General features: G+C 38.3%; 1 protein-coding gene and 1 pseudogene across 2 annotated transcripts in view; one reads left to right on the top strand and one right to left on the bottom strand.

Annotated features, from left to right (window-relative positions):
• Nucleotides 1-14,899, bottom strand: part of Rb1cc1 (RB1 inducible coiled-coil 1) — a 72,950-nt gene extending 58,051 nt beyond the window's left edge. For both annotated transcript variants that reach the window (XM_047564419.1, XM_047564427.1), the window contains exon 1: nucleotides 14,520-14,899. The gene's annotated coding sequence lies outside the window, so the exon portion shown is untranslated. The remainder of the gene's footprint in view (nucleotides 1-14,519) is intronic.
• A 6,397-nt stretch (nucleotides 14,900-21,296) lies between these two features.
• LOC124984442 (peptidyl-prolyl cis-trans isomerase-like 1) overlaps nucleotides 21,297-22,050 on the top strand; it is a 59,838-nt pseudogene continuing 59,084 nt past the window's right edge.

Genomic DNA, 22,050 nt, shown 5'->3' with positions numbered 1-22,050 from the left:
GCAGATTTCACTGAATACATTTATTCATGCTGATTTAAATTCTCCTACTAAAAGAGATGTTGGGTTGGGGATGTAGCCCAGTAGCAGAGTGCTTGCCTAGCATGAGCAAGTCCTTGGGTTCCATCCTTAAAACCACACACAAAAAATGTAAGAACTACATAAAGGACAATTCTGTATAATCTAAATCAAAGCCATAAAATTTATTGAACTGCAGCTTCCTCAGCTAGTCCATAGCTTGCTTGGATTTATTATTTGGAGAAAGGGGACGATGACCTCCCTCATCAGTACACACTGATTTAAAGTTCCATTCCTCAATCTACAAATAGAAATGTTATACTATCTTGTAAGTAATGTAGAAAACAAGTAAAGTACTCCATGTAATACAGATTATTTGGCACAATCCAACTTCCCATAAATATTCCAAAAATGTTATCTAGGGACAGGAAGTAATTCTGTCACAAAACACCAAGTGCTCAAAACCGTCTGCTGAATGAAGAGGCAACTGTACTCTTAGCATAGTACTAGTAGTCTCTATGTAAAGGGAAAAACTGAAAATATTTTTTTACTTAAAAAAAAAAAAAAAGATAAGTACCACTTATCTGCCTATAGTGTGGGAGGCCATGGGTTCAATGCCAAGTATGGCAAAAAAATAACTTGAGAAAGATCCATTTAATTAGCTGGTTTCTGGCAGTTTCTTTATTAGACAATGCATTTCTGGGATCTTATTTTTTTTTTTTTTTTTTAAAAAGAGAACTGACTTGGCTTACTATCACATGTGAATAAATACTGCTTGGTCACCACCACTAATAATCCTGAAGTTTGTGTACCCTCTATTACACTTTCTTACCATGAAGTTATCAAATCATTGCTTAGTACTGCACATCTGGGGATTCTGACAATTACCTGAGATGCTTCTACTTGCAGACCCCATCAGAAATTCATCCTAGAGGACACCACGAACAAAACAAACTTAGGTCCTATTAGGATGCCCCTTTACTTCTCCCCAAACTAAAACTGTTTCATAACATCTATTCATACATTCTTTAGACTGACATTCAACCATTACTTTTCTACAGCTCACAACATGGGAGCGTCACACCATTTAAAATGAGCTCTTGATATGAGATGAATAAACCCTGAATTTTCATGCTTTTACTCATGTCATTCCACAGCTTTCACAGTCTATTAGTCCTCACCAATCTACTGGCTGTGACTGGTCTGTTCTTTAAGCATTTAAAGCCCAGTTTTGAATTCTAACAGTGTTTGTATTCAGAACATGAGGGTCTGTTACACTTTTTGTGCTACTTGCCTAATACCTTACAAAGCTCAAGCTGACTGTAAAGGGTTGGGGGAAACATGGTTATACCTTACACCTTTCTTCAAACACCAAAGTATGTAACATAATACCCAGAAATACTGGAAAGTCAATAAGTGGTTGAGGCAAACACCGTGGGTAAGGACTAAAACAAGAACCAAAACTATGAAAGTAGAAAGTCAGTGGATCAAAGAAGAATCCAGAGTAGCTATTAGAATAGATGATCCAACAAAACTGAATTTTCTCCTTTATAGAAAACTGTTAATGGCTAAGCAAAAAGGGATATAAGTAACTAAGCACATATTTGGTTAGCCTCAAATAAAAGATAATCAGGCAGAAGTAAGAGATCTGGGCTTGGGTCCTGGCTTCAGAGCTTTACTCCTGTGACCCTGACAGCAAATTATTTCTCCATATCTGTTTCTTCATTTCTCCATATCTGTTTCTTCATCCAAACAAGGAAAGGGGTACACTAGATGATTCCTTCAATGTTCCAAAAATGCCATACAGTAAGATTATATACTAAACCAGTTCAAATGTATGGTCATTGAAAAAATACTAAATTAAAAATTGTCTTACAGTGACCAGAGATAAAAAGTACATGCTCTCTGTAGAACTTCCAAAACCTCATTGCAGAAAATGAACTCCATAACATAATGTAATATATTAAATACTATGAATGGTGGTATGCAAAGGGAAGAAACAGCCAAGAATTTAAATAAAGAAGATATCATTCTAAAAAACAAAGGAATATGTAAAATCAAAATCCAATCAGAAATACAATTTTCCCTCACTGATCAACATACATCACTGAAACTCTACAGGATAAGTTTAAAACACTGGCTTCTTTTAAGAAAACACTCATTAAAAAGTTAATCCTCTTATGAACTTGTAACTTTGAGATTGCGCGTTATGCACATTTTCCCTTCATTTAAGTAAAATCTATTGAATTCCATAAGTGGGTTAAATCTACATGACCTAGAAGTAAATTTATTGTACACAATTACCAGGTATTAGCATAAAATCAAGTGCAGATGAAGGAATGAAAAATTAAAACTCTTTGACTTTATATATAAGCCCAGTAGTTAAGTATTATAAATACAGTCATCCCATATTCTACAAGGGGCTAGTCTCAGGATACTCCAGATACCAAAATCTGCAGAAAGTACCTTACAAAATAAAGGGTGTAATATTTGCTTGTAATGTACAAACAAGCATCTTCCTATAAACTTTAAGACACCTCTAGATTATTATAATACGTAACACAATGTAAATGATATAAATAGTTGTTATACTGAATTGTTTCACAGTGATGGCTAGAAAAGTTTGTACATTTAGTACAAACAATTTTTTTGAGTGTTTTTAATCTGAGGTTAGTTAAATTTGTAGACCCATGGGTATGGAGGGTCAACTATATTACTTTTCACCAACATTTCCCAAAATCTGAAATGATACTCATTTTATATAAAAATTTTTCCTAATTAAATCATGTAACTATTTGGCCTTCTGCCCACTGTCCTTAGTGTCTGTTCATTGAGAAAAAACTATATTGTCTACTATATAAATTGTACTGAGACATCACAAGAGAGAATATCTATCATATTTTTAAACTCACAGCAGTTAATGCTCTGAGATTGTAAAACATTAATGAACAGACAACATACCAAACAGAACAGATCCAGTCATATATTTAGATACACAGAGATATACAATAAAGGTACAACTTTCAAAAGGGTGGAAAAGAGTAAATTTTTTCAAGCAATAGTATTATGACAAATGGCAATCCATTACACGAAGAAAACTAAAACTGTCTGAATGCATATGCTCACTTAAAAGTGAGAACTAATGTATACACAGGATATCATTTTTTTATCCTTTGTAATATCACTAATGATTAAAATGCTACCAAGTGTTGACAAGATAGATAATAGTCTGCACACCTCTGACAAGAATATAAATTGGTATAATTTTTAAAAAGATTTAATCAGCAATGTGTATCAAAAATGTAAAAACTGGAAATTCTACCTCTGAATACAATGGAAAAGTAAATAAGACAAGTGTACAAAGGTCTATAAACCCATTAATTTTGTTACACCTTTATCATTAACAATAAAAAATTAGGAAACTGACTACCACATTAAGGTGTTGGTTACATAAATATAACTCATATCACATGATTTCAGGTTGTGAATACTACGTTTATTTTATAACTAATGCAAGGGGGGGAACATATATGTGTGTACACAAGCATTAAAAAAGTCTTCAGGGCTGGGGAGATAGCTCAGCTGGTAGAGTGCTTGCCTTGAAAGCACAAGGTCCTGAGTTCGATCCCCAGTACCACAAAAAAAAAAAAAAAAAAAGTCTTCAACTACTTGCCAGGTATGGTGGCACACACCTGTAATCCCTGTAGCTCAGGAGGCTGAAGTAGGAGGATTCCAAGCTCAAAGCCAGCCTCACCAACTTAGTGAGGCCATGTGTCAAAATAAAAAATAAAAAGGGCCAGGGAGCTGGGCACAGAGACACACGTTTGTAATCCCAGCTACTTAGGAGGCTGAGGCAGGAGGAGCCTGAGTTCAAAGCCAGCCTCAGACAGGCCCTAAGCAACTCAGTGAAACCCTGTCTCTAAAGTACAAAAAAGGTCTCAGAATGTGGCCTAGTGTTGAGTGCCCCTGGGTTCACTCATGGGTACCAAAAAAAAAAAAGGTGTGTGTGGGAGGGCGGCTGGGGATGTGGTTCAGTGTTTAAGTGCCCTGTACCCTGGGTTCAAAAAATCTAGAACTATTTAACACCAACCTTTTCAACACTGGTTATATCTCTAGGTGTCAGACTTTCACATTCTCTGACTTCCTTTAAAAAAAAAAAAAAATCACAAATAATCAAGAGGGGGAAAACAAACACACTTGTTTCCACTTTTAGAAAGAAAACTAAGGGAAAACTCTATTACTCATTACACAGTAACCTTCATTTTTTGCCCTAAACCAAGAGTGCAAGACAAAGTTCCCTACCAGTTTTCCTCATTTAGGCCTTCTATGTGAGATCCCAGTGGAGTTCTGCCTCACCCCATCCTAAATACCTGCTCATTTCTCCAACTGTTATCTTGATGTACACTCAAGGAGACTAGAATTATGAAAAGAATTAAGATGTGGAATCAAAAGACCTACACTGAAGTAATATTCCTACTAATTATGTAATCTTGATTGAATCCATCTAACAAGTTTTAATTTAATTATAAAAAGGAAAGAAATGACTTTTCTCAGAGGGCACAAATCTATAATCCTCAGGACCAGGGATGCTGAGGCAGGAGGATCAAGTTCAGGGCCAGCAACTTAGTGAGAACCTGAGCAACTTAGAAAGACTGTCCCAAAAAGGGCTGGAGATGTGGCTCAATGGTGAAGGGGTCCTAGGTTCAATCCCTGAGAACCAACCCTTGCAAAGAAAATTAAAAAAGAATTACCTATCTCATAGGATGATTTTTGAGGCGCTAAAGAATAATGTACACATATATGGAAGAGTTGTGCAAACTATAATGTACAATACAAGCATTAGCTAAAGTCATTAAGGAATCCAGATTCTTGTCATGAGGTCAGGACTAGTGCTACCTGATATGAAATATTTCCAATTGTAAATCCCAGTTACCCTTAATAAAGTATCTAAATTCCTCCCCCAACACTTTGATGCTGGTTAGAACACACAGCATGCTGAGAAGAAGCTACACCCCCAACTCAACAAACCCAGATTTCAATTAAGTGCTTTTTGTTTAAAACTATTCCCTAACTTCACTGTACACAAAACTATCGTTCTGCTACCCCTAATGTTTTCTGTCTAAATCCTATCCATATTTTCCTTTATAACTAAACCCTCATTTCCCCATGTCATACCCTTATTAAAGTAAAAAAGCCTGCAAATTCTCTCTGCCTTTAAAATCCCTGTCCTTGGGGGCTGGGGATGTAACTCAGTGCTAAGAGCACCTCTGGATTCAATTCCCAATGCTGGGGGTGTGAGTGTGGGGAGAGATATACTAATGTTGGAAGTGAAACTGGATTCTTTATATATTCTGGAAATTAGTGCTCTATCTGAAGTATAAGTGGCAAAGATTTTCTCCCACTCTGTAGGTTCTCTCTTCACATTGCTGATAGTTTCCTTTGCTGAGAGAAAGCTTTTTAGTTTGAATCTATCCCACTTATTGATTCTTGCTTTTATTTCTTGTGCTATGGAGTCCTGTTAAGAAGTCTGATACTAAGCTGACATGTTGAAGATTTGGACCTACTTTTTCTTCTATAAGATGCAGGCTCTTTGGTCTGATTCCAAGGTCCTTGATCCATTTTGAGTTTTGTGCAGGGTGAGAGATAGGGGTTTAGTTTCATTCTGCTGCATATGGATTTCCAGTTTTCCTAGCACCATTTGTTGAACAGGCTATCTTCATTGCATATTTTTGGCACCTTTGTCTAGTGTGAGAAAATTGCATTTATTTGGGTTTGTGTCCGTGTCCTCTATTCTGTACCACTGATCTGTCTATTTTAGTACTAATACCATGCCGTTTTTGTTACTATTGCTTTGTAGTAGAGTTGAATGTCTGGTATTGTGATACCCCTGCTTCACTCTTCCTGCTAAGGATTGCTTTAGCTATTCTGGGTTTCTTATTCTTCCAGATGAATTTCATGATTGCTTGTTCTATTTCTGTAAGGTACATCATTGGGATTTTAATTGGAATTGCATTGAATCTCTATAGCACTTTTGGTAGTATGGTCATTTTGACAATATTAATTCTTCCTATCCAAGAACATGGGAGATCTTTCCATCTTCTAAGGTTTTCTTTAATTTCTTTCTTTAGTGTTCTGTAGTTCTCATTGTAGAGATCTTTCACCTCTTTTGTGAGATTGATTCCCAAGTATTTTTTTTTTTTCGAGGCTATTGTGAATGGGGTAGTTTCCTAACTCCTCTTTCTGAAGATTCATCACTTATGTATAAAAATGCATTAGATTTATGAGCATTGATCTTATATCCTGCTACTTTACTGAATTCACTATGAGTTCTAAAAGTTTTGTGGTAGAATTTCCTGGTTCCTCTAAATATATAATCATGTCATCAGTAAATAGGGATAGTTTGAGTTCATCTTTTCCTATTCGTATCCCTTTAATTTCTTTGGTTTGTCTAATTGCTTTGGCTAGAGTTTCAAGGACAATGCTGAATAGAAGTGGTGAAAGAGGGCATCCCTGCCTTGTTCCAGTTTTTAGGGGGAATGTTTTCAGTTTTTCACCATTTAGAATGATACTGGCCATGGGCTTAGCATAGATGGTCTTTACAATGTTAAGGAACGTTCCCTATTTTTTCTAGTGTTTTGAGCATGAAGGGATGCTGTATTTTATCAAATGCTTTTTCTGCATCTATTGAAATAATCATGTCACTCTTGACTTTATAAGTCTGCTGACATGGTGAATTACATTTATTGATTTCCGAATGTTGAACCAACCTTGCATCCCTGGGATAAAACCCACTTGATCGTGGTGCACTATCTTTTAAGATATTTTTGTATGCGATTTGCTAAAATTTTGCTGAGAATTTTTACGTTGACATTCATTAAGAATATTGGTCTGAAATTTTCTTTCCTCAATGTGTCTCTCTCTGGTTTAGGTATCAGGGTGATATTGGCTTCATAGAATGAGTTTGAAAGGATTCCCTCTTCTTCTATTTCATGGAATAAAAAACTCTACACCAAGAATATAAATAACCCAATCAACAAATGAACTAAGGAAATGAAGACACTTCACAGAAGAAGCTCTACAAGCAATCAACAGATATATGAAAAAAATGTTCAACATCTCTAGTCATAAGAGAAATGCAGGGCTGGGGAGGTAGCTCAGTTGATAGAGTGCTTGCCTTGCAAGCACAAAGCCCTGGGTTCAATCCCCAGCACCACAAAAATTAAAAAAAAAAGAAAAGAAAAAAGAAATGCAAATAAAAACTACCCTAGGATTCCATCTCACCCCAATTAGAATGGCGATTATCAAGAATACAAGCAACAACAGGTGCTGGAGGGGATGCGGGGGAAAAAGGTACACTCATACATTGCTGGTGGGGTTGCAAATTAGTGCAAACACTCTGGAAAGCAGTGTGGAGATTCCTTAGAAAACTTGGAATGGAACCACCATTTGACCCAGCTAACCCACTCCTCGGCCTATACCCAAAGGACTTAAAATCAGCATACTACAGTGATGCAGTCACATCAATGTCCATAGCTGCTCAATTTACAATAGCCAGATTGTGGAACCAACCTAGATGTCCTTCAATTGATGAATGGATAAAGAAACTGTGGTGTATATATAAACAATGGAATATTACTCATCCATAAAGAATAATAAAATTATGGCATTTGCAGGCAAATGGATGAAATTAGAGAATATCATGCTAAGTGAGATAAGCCAATCTTAAAAAACCAAAGGACGAATGATCTCACTGATAAGCGGATGATGACACATAATGGGGGGTTGGAGGAGGGCAAGAATGGAGGAAAGAGGGACTGTATAGAGGGAAAAGAGGGTAGAAGGGGTGGGGGGAAGGAAAAAAATAACAGAATGAAACAAACACCATTACCCTATGTAAATGTATGATTACAAAAATGGTATGCCTCTACTTCATGTACAGAGAAACAAGATGTATCCCATTTGTTTACAATAAATAATAAATAAAAAAATAAAAAAAAGAGAAAGTTAAACTGGAATCAAGCCAGGGACATACCTGTGATCCCAGTGTCTTGGGAGATGTCTCCGGGGGCCCAGGCATTATGATTGCAAGTTCAAGTCCAACCTGGGCAACTTAAGACTTTGTTTCAAAATTAAAAATAAAAACGGCTAGGGACATAGCTCAGCAGTAGAGCACCACTGGGGTTAAATCCCCAGTACTGCAATGGATCAATTAATCAATCCATTACAGACAGGCTGCTTCCCTCCTCAACTATCTTCCCTAGAGAGCCTTCCAACTGCCTATAGAAAGGTACAAATGGCCCAAAATGCTGCAGTTTCTTTGAAGGTACCTTTCCTACAACCTCTGGCTCAGTATCCAGATGATTTCACTTAATTTCATCATCTGCCAACCCCTCTGAGTATGTGAAAATGCCAACTCTGATATAGGCTGAATAACATAAAAATGGTAGTAGTCCTTGGAATAAGATTTACCTACATTTAAATCCTATCTATCCCAATGAGGTTCAGATAACCTCTACACATCATTATGATCTATAAGCTGAAAGCACACCTTTTACAGAATAGGTGAGATAGCAATAATGTACTTCAGAATTCAGTGCCAGGAAAATACTAAAAATTTCAAAAATGGTGCCAATTACGGGTCTAGTTAAACTTCAGTATTCAATGACTTCATAATTACCATCTTTCTACTACAAGTAGTCCGTACATGAAACCTATTTTCACTCTATGTATTCCTGCCAGATAAAATTCCCATCTCTGTTTCTCTAAATTTTAAAGTCCTATTATCATTTCTGTGAAGTGTTGCCTGTCACAGGTGAGCTACGGTGTTCATTTTTCCCTTCTCTCAATTTACAGAGCTCCTAACTAGGTATATTTATAACATAGTATGAATTATGTGGGTTCAAAAAAAAAATCACATTATGAAAGGACAATTTGTTCTTCCTAAATCCTTCTCTTGGCTTTAAGTGAGAGGAAGAAGGGAAGGTATATTTTAACAATGATGGACACCATTACATTTATTTCCAGTTGTATAAAAGTAACAACTGGACTTACATACCCATACATAAAAGAAGCAGAAGGTATCTCATGAAACACAGTCAATCCAATTTAGCAACTGGAGATTAATATTGAGAGATTACAAACATGATGACTAGTCAATCATTCCAGCCTACTGCAAACTATTCTAATGTAGTCAAGGCTTAGAATTAGCACCTTCATATTAAGAGATGAAAAGGGGAAAACTCTGAAGATAAATTCTGACCTTCAAAACTAAACATTCATTCATTATTCACCCAATATTTTGGGTGTTTCTAAGGATGTCAGACATTGTACTAGGGGCTAGGACTACAAATACCTTAAAGTTGCTTTCAAGTTAGGTAAAACACATGAGATGTGGATGTTACCAGAGAAGGCAAACTGAATGCTTTCTAAAGAAAAGACAAATCAGAATAATTTTGCCAGTGTTCTAACTCAGCCAACTTCAATTCTTAGCAATTCTGTGTAACTGAAGGCATGGCTACAGCATCAACAAAAATAATATCAGCCACAAATGGAGTGATTAGGTTGCCCAAGGACTGAAAACTGGGTGCTAGCCTCTCCAAAAAAGATGTATTCCCATCTGACACTATCTTTTCTCTGCCAACAGGAAAAGAGGAGGAAAAATAAGAATAAATCACACATCTTCCTCACATTCTCCAAAAGAAAACCATCTTCAAAAAGTTCTAGGTTCTCCTAAATATATGTCTGCAACTAGACAAGCAGTCCCCTGTAAGGACAGCACCAAAAAAATGGCAGTAGCGTTCCGAAGTTTGTGCCCAAAGGCAGCAAACAGGAAGGCAAAAATAGCAGCCCAGAAATAAATTTTACAACGAAAATGAAAAAGTTTAGAGTTTACCCCTCAGATTTATTCCCTAAGTATACAGGAGACATAGGCACACAGATTTATTTGGTTTCATAATAGTGAGATGACATTATACATATGTCTATGAACCTTGTTTGAACTGCATAATCACATACAAATCTATGTGCATTGGTACAAATAAACATATACTATCCATTTGTGTCCTTTCCTAAAAAAATAAAATGTATGACTTTAGTGAAAATAAACTGGTTGCATGTTTTATAATATATATTGGAAGTAAAAAAATTTTAAATTACCTAATGACAAATATTAAAATTAGTTTGTATTAAACCATGACTACCTGTAAATAGCAATATTAAAAAGCATGTGCTGCCAGGCACAATAGTGCACACCTATAATCCCAGCAACACAAGAGGCTGGGACAGGAGAATTCCAAGTTAGAGATCAGCCTCAACAATTTAGCAAGACCCTAAGGAACTTAGTGATATCCATCTCAAAATAAATAAAAAGGGCTGGAGATGTGGCTAAAGGGGTGAGCACCCCTGGGTTAAATCCCCAGAACTCCCCCTGCCTTCCAAAAAGAAGCATGTACAAATCTGTCATCTTCAGTAAACAGTTACCAAAGGCAGTGGAAATAAACAGTATGGTACTGAATTAAGATTTCAACCAATGTGCTGGGCAGTTACTATCAATGATTAGGTATAGAATATGAAGAGAAAGACGTGGATAATCAAGTCAGTAACAAAGTAAGTGAATCAATTATTTCAATATTCTAGCATAATTACAAACCAATAAAGCATAAAACCTTGAAAAAGCAAAATCCATGAATGGAGGAAAAATTGTTATTCCACAATCCTCACTGAATAGCTGTGAGAGCAAAACTAACCAACAGAAGAAAGGATGCTATTAGCACCCAAGTACTGCATGTACTTGCAAAAATTGATTTATAAGAACCTTAACTGTACAGAGGGATGGAAAGAAAGGTCATTCTCTCATGGACAATGGAGGTCCAAGTCAGGCTTCCTAAGTTCAATATGAAGAATCAAGAAAATGCAATAATGTTTACATTCTTTTATCTGACAGTGAATACAAACTCTTTAACCTAGAATTCCACAATCTGCTATTGTAGTCTTCTATCCATCCTACCACCTCAAAGCAATCTACATATGTCATTTTACATCTTTAAATTTTCCAATGATTTGCTATTGCCTATAAATACACATGTACATTCACAACTAGTCCCTCAAGTTGTGTGCTACAGGAATTCCAGGAAGGAAGGAATTTGATTTCACTGCTTTCCCAGTCTTGCTGGGTTTACTGGAACTCACCTCTGAGCCTTTACACATGCAGCATTAGAGTATATTATAGTTTCCTTACTATGACTTGATTATCTATACAATTCCATTTTTCTACTCTTCCCCCTCACTCATGCCAGTTCACCTTCAGTAACCTCTTCATTTTTCCTTGTATATGCCTTGAATGTCCCAAGCCTTCACACTTACTGTTCCTTCTGTCAAAATGTTCCTTTGCCCAGACAGACAAGCATCTAGCCCCCTTAATTCTCTTGGGTCTTTAATCAAAAGTCAATTAGCCAGGACTTTGAGGCCACCGTATCTACAGTTTCAAATCCATTCTCCATTCCTGCCTTTTCTCCTTAGCAATTATTGTACTGCTCATTTTATTTTTAATGAAGACAGGCATTTGAGTTTGTTCACTGCTGCATCCCAGCTTCTAGAGCAGAACCTAGTAAGTACATAATAAGTACATGTCAAAACTCTGAAATGGCTAGGACATTTTTAAAGAGAGAAGAGACTTATCCATGTTACCTTATGCTTTTCTTTCCAAAATATCCTTCTAAACCCTACAGAAGTTATACCAATTTCCAATAATGCCCCTAGTTGTTTTTATACATGACTCCAGTTTTTTCGAAAGGAAATTCTTAAAAATTCTTCTTGTTTCAGTGCTATTGTTTCAGAGCCCATTAAAAATTCTAATATTCCAGAGTTAATAATTCAGTCATCTCACTGTGGTAAGTAAATAACAAAAGGATCATGAATGTTTGTGAAGATCATGAATACTGGTGTAAAGGAATTGCTAGATTTTCACTTGAAGATCCTGAATACTGGTGCAAAGAAATTGCCAGTGTTTCTGACAAAGAAAAGTGTAAATGGAGTGAAAGAATATAATTACCCAAATAAAAAAAATTTACTAGCCCTTCTTTAAAAAAATAAAATAATCCCAGCCACTCAGAAGGCTGACACAGGAGGATCACAAATAAGATCAGCCTCTGCAATTTAGCAAAGCCTTAAATAACTTGTCGTGTCCCTACCTCAATATATTTAATAAAAAAAAAAAAAAAAGAGGTATTAAAGGAGGTGGGGCACTGTGGATGTGGCTCAATGGTACTGGGTTCAACCCCCAATACTAAAATAATAACAAAATAAATGATATACATGTACAAGGTAAAGCATAGAGTCCTCAAACACACGCTAAATGTGAATCTCTAAATTAGAGGCCAAATTAAAAAAAAAAAACTTTCAAACTTACATATAATTTAAGTTCAACATTGTGGCATTCAAAAGAGATCTTGGGGCTTGGATGTGGCTCCATGGTAAAGCGCTTGCCTAGCATGTGAGAGGCCCTGGGTTGGATCCCCTGTACTCAAAAAAAAAAAAAAAAAAAAAGGCAAAACAAAACAGAGGTCTGTGTCTGTGTCCTCTGCATTTATGGCCTTCATGAATTTAATTTGTAAAATCAATCTGCTATACATTCTGACCTGTTGTTTATGAGCAAGGGTCAGAAAAACTTTTAAAACCAAGAGTACTGTTTAATTGTCTTTACTGACATCCAGTAACAGAAAGGATCAGGCCCAAAAATACTATTCAATTTGATTAACATTAAAGATTTAAAACAGACTAAATGATTTTAAAATGAAGCCAAAAGTCAGGTGTAGTGCCACAAGCCTGCAATTCCAGGAACTCCACAGGCTGAGGCAGGAGAATAGCAAGTTCAAGACCAGTGTCAGCAACCTAGTGAGGTCCTAAGCAACTCGGTGAGACCCTGTCTCAAAAGAAAAAAGAAAAAGGGCTTGGGATGTAGCTCAGTGGTAAAACATACTTGGATTTAACTTCCAGTATCTAAATAAATGAAGAAACACACAGCATGAAAAAAATAAAACATGGCCTAAGTCCATATCAAATTTCCAAAAGCATACATTAAATAAAACTATCTAGGTTTTGGTACCCAATGATAGATGGTAAAAGAGACAGGCATTATTACTGAGAAAAAATGTTCATTCAGATCATGCTGTTAACACTAAATACAGAAAGTAGTTTCACACCCCTAGCAATGGTCCCCTTATACATCCAATAACCCAAATAATAAAATCAGTCACTTTCTTCAGAGGTCCCTTCACTTCTCACCATTTTTAACCAGAAGTGCAAGGACTCTTTTTTTTTAAATCATTTATCAAAGTACATTAAAATTTTTTTTTATAAAAAAAATTTTAGCTGTAGATGGACACAATACCTTTATTTTATTTATTTATTTTTATGTGGTGCTGAGGATCAAGCCCAGTGCCTCACATGTGCTAGGGAAGCGCTCTACCACTGACCTACAACTCCAGCCCAATAACATTTTTGATTAAACACACATTTAAGCCTTTTTAAAAGTCTTAAGATTTCTAACTTTTCAAACCTTCACATAAATGACACTAGCCCTATCAATACAAAAACTTCTAAACTACACTAAAAAAAGGTTAGCAAAACGGGCACTCTTTAATGTTTACAGCAGACTCGAGAACATTAATATGTCTTGTAGTGACTTTATTAATGGTGAGCACATTAGTGTTCCTTGGCACCCAGGCCTACCTATACCACTTCATGGTATGACCACACTTGGGAGTCAGAACGGAAAAGCCTAGATTACGAAACCATAAACAGAAAACACAGCACATCCACTGGCCGGCGGAAGAAACTATTGCTACTTCACTCAGAAGCGGCCACTTCTGTAAGTAAATGTATTTTTGTATTTACCAAAGAAGTTGTGAAACCCGCACGCACACCCCATCCCAAATCTATCAGTGAGGCGGGTGGAGGCTGAGTCATTCCTAGGAGTAACTTTACACCGATCCTTGCACTCCGGGGGGTCGGGACAAAGACCTCATCTCTAGGTTCCTCCCATACTGCGCTTCGTTTGGCCTCGACCCAACCCCACTCTCTGGTTTCTTTAGCCCAACACACCTCTAGGGCAGAGCACTGGCAACGGTGACCTGGGTGAGGCTGCATCCCGGTGGGTTCGGGCTTCTCTTGCCCTCGGCCACTCCCGCAATTCCACCAGGTATTGAACAGCAGCGCTCTCGGGAAGTGGCCCTGGGGACCTCAGCTGAGGAAGCCACAGGCAGACCCATATACTCCGCAGCCCGGTGGGGCATCGACTTGAACCGCTTTTGTCTCCACGAGAGCTGACGTGCGGGGAGGGCGGCCGCTGTGCAACACCTGCCGGGTCCGGACGTCGGCCCCGGGGTGAACACATCCGCACGCGGACCGGCCAGGATCCAAGTGCCACTGGCCCATAGTGCCAGAGACCGCCGCGCGGCCGTGGTGTCCAGATGGGGGAAGGGGACGCGGGCGGCGGCGACACTTACCTGGCAGCGCCTTCTCCTCCGCCGGCGGCAACAGCACAGCCGGCGGCCCCCGGCACCATCTTCCGCCGCCGCCTCGTCCTTGGCGGCGGCTACCAACCGCCCATTCGGCACTGCCAACCGACACAACCGCCGGTGTCCCGGGCGCCCGCCCGCCGCGGCCCCGAACTACGGGTAGAAGGGAGGGGTCAGGGCGGAGAAGGACGCAGTCAGGCCCCTCGGCTCTGGTTAGAGGGCCGGGAATCAAGGGGCCGCGGCCAGTCAGAGCCGAGGGGCCCGGGCGACTGGAGGACCCCGAAGCAGCGCCGAGGGCTTGGCAGGGCCGCGGACACGGCCGCGGCTGGGTTTGTTATTGTCGACTCCGACTCTTCCTCCGCGGAGCATGCCGGGAAACGGCCAGCTGCGGGGGAGGGGCGCACCCGGCGGCGCAGATTAACTTTTGCGCAGGACCGGAAGTCTGTAGGCTGCCGGGAAAGGGGCGGCTCGGTCTCTGGTTGCGTTGGACTTGGGTGTCCTGCCCTGACCTGGGAAGATTTTGCTGGGGTGTGCTAGTCGCCGTCCCGGCGCGGACTTCCCCAAGGTGAGTTTGACCTTCCTTGGTACAGCGAGGAGGCCCGGGCTAGGGAGACCCTGTCAAAATTTGGATCTACCCCAGCGAAAATAAGTTCTTTTCCTCAACCTATGGAGGGCAGGGAGCGAGACCACCCAGGATTTGTGGTTCCGGATAGCCCTAGGATGGGATCAAGGCGACAGGATGAGGTTATCTGGAGGTCTGAGCCCTTGTCTGGCAATTCTGCCCCCAGGACTCCCAACCGCTGGAACTGCAGGCAGCTTGGCAAGTGCCCCTAGTGCTTTCTCAAGGGTGGTGTGGCATAGTTCTGTTCAGACCAGGTAAAGCAAAGAAAACATTCCAGAGAGAATTAACGTTAGGTCTATCGGAATAAAATTTTAAACGCCACCACCACCGGTTTTCAGCTTTATAAATACTTGAGTTCTCCAGTAGGTTAGTGTGAACACTCATGTATGGGAGACAGTTTCAGGGGAATTCATGCCTCTGTGAAGTTCATCAGCCTCAAGCAATGACTTGAAGCCACAGAGCTCGAGTTTTAAAATCTGAAGAACGAATGTTGTACGTAGAATAATTTTATAATACTTTTTAAAATTCCTGTAATATCTGGTTGAAATAAAAGTTCAGAGGTGAGACCTTTAAGTCACTAGATCTTTAGAGTTGTCTTTGCAAAAATGAGCAGCAAAAGAACACCAAACTAAGCAAGATTTGCTGTCCTTCACATGTATGGTGGATACTGAGAACCACTGACTGGTATGCATTAGTGATTCTCAGTTTCCATCACACTGACCGGTTTTCTGAAAGTTGATTAAGCCAGGCAGTGTTTACCATTGTTTTTAAATTTGCGTTGCCTACATAGAAAATATTGTCTGCAGAGGTATCTCTTTATAATCTTTGGCGTGTCATATTGCTGGTTAAGTTTTTTTAAGCTAGAATTGTATCTTACCACTCCAGCAAAATAGAGCAGCAATGAAGATTAAGCACTAAATTGTTATTATGCCTTAGGGAAAGGTGTAAACTGACAAGTCTGAAGAAATCAGGCACAGCATAGTAATCAGCATACAGAAAATATACGGTAAGGAGGATTTTGACCAGATATCTACCATGGGAAACAACAATATAAAACCTCTAAAGAACATATTGGTACTTGTTTTTCCTCTTAGGTTATCAGTGACATTCATCATTGTAAATACAGTCCAACTTAGTATGTGAAAGTATTATACCTATGACAGTCTGTTAAATAATAAAATGTTTTACTGGTCTGTCTGATTTCTTTGAAAAAAAAAAATAATCATTCTTTTTTGAGGGGGAGGGGAAGGAGTACCGGGGATTGAACTCAGGGGCACTCAACCACTGAGCCACATCCCCAGCCCTTTTTTGTATTTTATTCAGAGACAGGGTCTCAGTGATTTGCTTAGTGCCTCACTGTTGCTGAGGCTGACTTTGAACTCCTGATCCTCCTGCCTAAGCCTACTGAGCTGCTGGAATTACAAATGTGTACCACCCCACCTGGCAGTTAGTCTTAATTTTCTCTTAGCCATACGATTGGTAAGAAATTACCAGAAATGATTGATTAATACCTTATTTTACACCTCCATTATAAATTATAAATGTTTACATTGTATGTGTCTGACATTGTTTCCTAGGGATAAGTGAAAATGTGTTAAATGTGTTAACATTAATTCTATTATAGATGTGTGAATATCTAGGGGAAATATGTTACTAATAGTGTGTGTGGGGCTGGGATTGTAGCTCAGTGGTAGAGCACTTGCCTTGCATGTGTGTGGCCCTGGGTTCGATCCTCAGCACCACATAAAAATAAAGGTATTGTGTCCATCTACAACTAAAAATATTTGAAAAAATAGTGCATGTGTCCAAAGTATAAGTCACCTGTCCACGTTTAATTTCCTTCATACTAAGCCCATTGAATGCCCTCTGCCCTTTCCCATCCTTAACAAGGAAGGCAGCCTCACATAACTGAATGAAGAGTGCTGAAACTTTTTGTGAACTAAGTTATTTGCCATTGTTTCAGTCTGTATATCTCCCCCTTCCCTTAGGAGCTGTATCTCCTTTTGTTCTATATCTGTCCTGGGTGCTCCTATATCCTTGTCCATTTATTTGGTTCTCTTCCAAGTTTTTAGGTAATTGTAACACACTGAATAATGCAAAGATAGGGTACTGGGTAAGATGAGAAGAAAGACACTAGGCATCTTTGTATAAATATTTTTCTAATTAGTCATTATTAGATGTTTTGGTATAATTTTAGGGAGGGCAAAATAAGCAGTTCCTTTAGAAGGATTATGGAGGGATTATTTAGGGTCCACTGATAAACACCCTAAGTACTTCAAATCAGTTCAGAGTTTTAAAATTTTATTTTTCCTTTAGGTCTTAATTTCAGTGTTGGAAGTGTCTTTCCCTGACATGCTGCAATTCCTAAGAAACTCACATTTAATCTTTTGAATACCTAAACCTTGCTGATTATAAGCTCTTTTTAAAAGTTTCCCTAATACTTGGGTTTACAGTGTTGTACATTCTGTTAATAAGCATTTGTTGGCAGTGACACATCTTATTCAAGTTCTCAATTCATACCTGTACTGACCCACTACTAGTCTCCATTATTTATTTCATCCAAGACCAATGTAATCCTGCCTCTCCTTCCTAACAATCTTCACTTGGTTTTGTATACTAGATGCAATTTAAACATCTGAACATGGCACACAAAACTTGCCATGATTAGATCCCAGTCCATCTCTCCAATTGTATCTCCTGGCATCTTTTTCTTTTATGCATGCCTTATGTAAATTTGCCTATCCAGGAATGTTCTTGCCCACTTACTCACTTTCTGAATCATCCTTCAAAACAGCTTGGGCATTAGCAACTTCTGACCTCTAGAGAGTGTGGTAATCACCAATCCTACTGTTGCATATCACACATCTGCAAATTTTTTATCTCCTTTTAATTTATGAAAATTTAAATTCCCCCACATCCAACATTGGTGATGGAACTCAGGGCCTCCTATATGCATGGCAAGCGTACACCACTGAACTACATCACCAACCCTTTTTATTTTGATTTTAAGACAAGGTAAGGTCTTGCTAACTTGCCTAGGTGGCCTTGAACTTGTGATCCTCCTATCTCAGCCTCCCCAAGTAACTAGGATTACAGGCATGTGCCACCACACCTGATGGGACTTATGCATTATTATTTTAAATTCCTAGTGGTCTGGGGTTGTGGCTCAGGGATAGCACACTTGCTGAGCATGTGTGAGGCACTGGGTTCAGTCCTTAGCACCGCATATTAATATATAAAATAAATAAAGGTCTGTCAACAACTAAAAAAAAAAAAAAAATTCCTAGAACATTTTGGAGAGCTTGCTGTAGGTGACAAAAATATTTATTGAGCCCAGTGTGGTGACCACATCTATAATCCCAGCAGCTTGAGAGACTGAGGCAAGAGGATCCACAGGTTCAAAGCCAGCCTCAGCAACATAGGAGGCTCTAAGCAACTTGGTGAGACCTTCTCAAAAAAAAAAAAAAAAAAAAAGAAAAGAAAAAGGGCAGGGGAAATGTATCAGTGGTTAAGCACCCTGGGTTCAATCTCTGGTTACCCCACAAAATTGTAGAATGTAATAAGTTCTACAGATATTTATATTGAAGGCCACTAAGTAAGTTACTATGGCAAATTCCTGCCTTCAAATACCTCAAAGGCTAATTCAGGGGACTGTTAACAAAATTTGCAGAGGCAAGTTTATGTGGCACTAATCCTTTATAAAAGTACATTCAGATTAGGAAGATCACAATATACATAATAATTTTGCCAACTCTCTCTGATTTGTGATTTCATTTGGCATATGCATTAGATATTTATCTTAGAATGTGGTGTCGTTACATTCATTTTCTTTCAGGTTATGTTCAAAGCAGCAGTCACAAGTCATAATTTCGCTTTATTCAAAGTATGAATCATAATTGTCCATTTTTAAAGGGGTTAACAAGATATACTGTTTCAGACTTTGTTTTTAAAATCAGAACTAATTTGGTGTACGTGATCTTGTGCTATTAAGAGGCTGTGAACACTATGATTATTAAGTTAATATTTTCAGTACTATTTACAGTACCTTAAAGCTGCCCTACGCAGTTGGTCTGTTGGTACTCACACATATTAATGATAATGATGATAGTTAACTTATGCATGACTCTCTTCAAAGCTAGTGATGAAGTTGAAAAGCTAGTGAGCAACACTGTTTCTAATGCTGCAAAAACACTACAAGAAGTGTTTCAAAAAAAGCAATAGGTTGAGACAAAACATTTACAAACATTTTACACATTGAAAGAGATATCTCCTTAGCATCATATTTTATTCGGTTCCTGTTTTTCTTTAAGCGTTTAGCAAAGTGTCCCACAGTCAGCTGGACATGATGTTGAATGCCTATAATCCCAGCAACTCAATAAGCTAAGGCAGGAGAATCACAAACTCCAAGGCCAGCCTCAGCAACTTAGCAAGACTCTCAGTAACTTAGAGCTTGTCTCAAAAATAAAAAAGGACTGGAGAGATATAACTCAGTAGGAGAGCATCCCTTGATTCAATCCCCAGTCCCTCCACCCCACCTGCAGTTGTTTTTTTTTTTTTTCCCCACCAAAGTAGAGCTGACACTATTTCTGGAATGCCTTAAGGAGAAATAAACCAATCAATAGATACAGATGTCAAACCGACATCCAGGTGCTTTCTAGACTACAAACTTCTTTGAAATCTACATTACAGAATACTTTCAGCATATAACCAAGTACACACAGATAGGCCTCTATAGTAATGAAATGTTTCAGAAGAAAAATACTTGCTGCTTGTGACTGATATTTTCCATTCTTTTCCCCCCATGTCCCCCCATACTAGTCTTGACCCACTGTTCATTTTACCACCACCTAATAGTTCAAAATATATTTGATTTAATGACACGGCCCCAGATCTCAAGATTCTTTGCTTTTTTTTTATTTTTTCTGTCCTTAATTGTACCTTGCTATTTTGATTGCATCTCAATAGTGGGAGGTGTGGTTATTTTAAAAAAAAGAAAAGAAACTTTACTGAAGCTTATAAAACACTTTCCAATGTGTCTTACATGCCAAATGTGCGTTTTAGATTTATAAACCTGTTTTGTTATCCTAACAGCCCTACCCAGATTCTGTAAGTTATTTCCAGTTTTACAGGTGAAGAACTGAGGCATGGAGAGGTTATTACTAATTCACTGTATTTCCTTCAAGTTAATTTTTTTTTTTTTTTTTTTAGTGTCAGGGATTGATTGAATCCATGGATGTTGAACCACTGAGCCACACCCTAACACTTTTTATTTTATTTTTATTTTGAGACAGGGTCTCACTAAGTTGCTTAGTGCCTAACCGAATTACTGAGGTTGGCCTCTAACTTGAGATCCTCCTGCCTCGGCCTCCCAAGTCACTGAGATTACAAGGATGCACCACTGTACTCAGCTGTGACCTTAGTTCTTTATGATTTCTTTAAGGAAATGCTTGTTGATCATTCTTTGAATGTATTTTAATGTTTGTACAAAAGCAATATGATAAAAATGTATGTAATGAAGCCTACCAAAACTTTTTAAATACATACAAAATAAAAATTAAGTGATTTTTTTCCCTTTGTGTGTATACTTTCTGCATTTTTACAACTACATCTTTGAAAAATGTATCATCTTTTGTAACTTAAAATGGCTTCTTTTGTTTATCATACACAATTAGAGATTTTTACCCAAGTTGCTTATTTGTTTATTTTGGTAACATCAGTTTTTATTATGTTTTTTTCAGATGATCCCTTTTGTTTTAGTCAGTCCTACCTGATGTCCAATGCATGCAATATTCTTTTCCCAGTTGTCATTTTGTTTTTTTCTTCCAGTACTGGCAATTGGATCCAGGGCCCTGTACATGCTAGACCAGTACTCTACCACTGGGCCACCCTCCAACTTGTGACAGTTCTTTTTCAGCTTCCCAAGTAGCTGGGATTAAAGATGTACATCTCTGCCTGTCATTCATTATTAATATGGTTTATTTAAAGTGACACAGGGCTTGGTGGCTTATACTTGTAATGCCAGTGACCCAGAGATTCAGGAACCTGAAGCAGGAACATTGCAAGTTCAAGGCTAACCTCTGCAACTTAGGAAGATCCTGTGTCAAAATTTTAAAAAGGACTGGGAGGTAGCTCAATATTAGAACATGCCTGGGTCTAATTCCCACTACTGCAAAAACTGTAAAAAAACACAGAATTGAATGTCTGGAAACCTGGATTCTAATCGTACATCACCATTGTATGTTATGTTTCCTTAGTAGCCCATTCTTTCATCCTCTTCTCCATCAAATTGTACTATTCTTGAATCCCTAATTGCTACTACTTCCCAGTTCTCTCCTTGGTAAATAGTCTCACTTCCTATATCACTGAGAAAATAGAATTTATGAGTAAAGAACTCCCTTACTCTTCTGCCATGCAATCTGTAACTGTTTATACCTATACCTATTCTCCACCAGCCCCTATTCTGTCCCTGTACTTAAGGTATCCATGGGCTTTTGACACAATCCCATTTTACCATCTCATTTTGTCATTCTCTGGAACAATTTGGTAAGTGTAAAATTTAGTTCACATGTATGAAATTATTACAAAATGTAAATATCTTTAAAATTGAAAGCTGGCACATGCCCCATATCTGATCTATTGGGAGGTTGGTGCTGCAGAGTCCCAACAGACCAGAGTTGGCCACCTGCTACCTCAAGAGACCAGAGGAATGAGTGGTGGTAAAGTAGGAAAGAAATTATTTGAGTGTGGCCATTCCAAGAAGAACTGGGTATTGTAGATTCTCTCATATGTGTCAGCTTTTAAAAAAAAAAAAAAAAAAAAAAAAAAAAAAAGTAGACCTGAGCCAAGTGCAGTAGCAAAGACCTGTAATCTTAGTAATTTAGCAGGACTTTGTCTGAA

This window comes from Sciurus carolinensis, chromosome 1, assembly GCF_902686445.1.
Source record: "Sciurus carolinensis chromosome 1, mSciCar1.2, whole genome shotgun sequence".
Classification (NCBI taxonomy): Eukaryota; Metazoa; Chordata; class Mammalia; order Rodentia; family Sciuridae; genus Sciurus; species Sciurus carolinensis.
The sequence above is the reverse complement of the archived record's forward strand: the minus strand, read 5'-3'. Positions and strand labels throughout refer to the sequence as shown.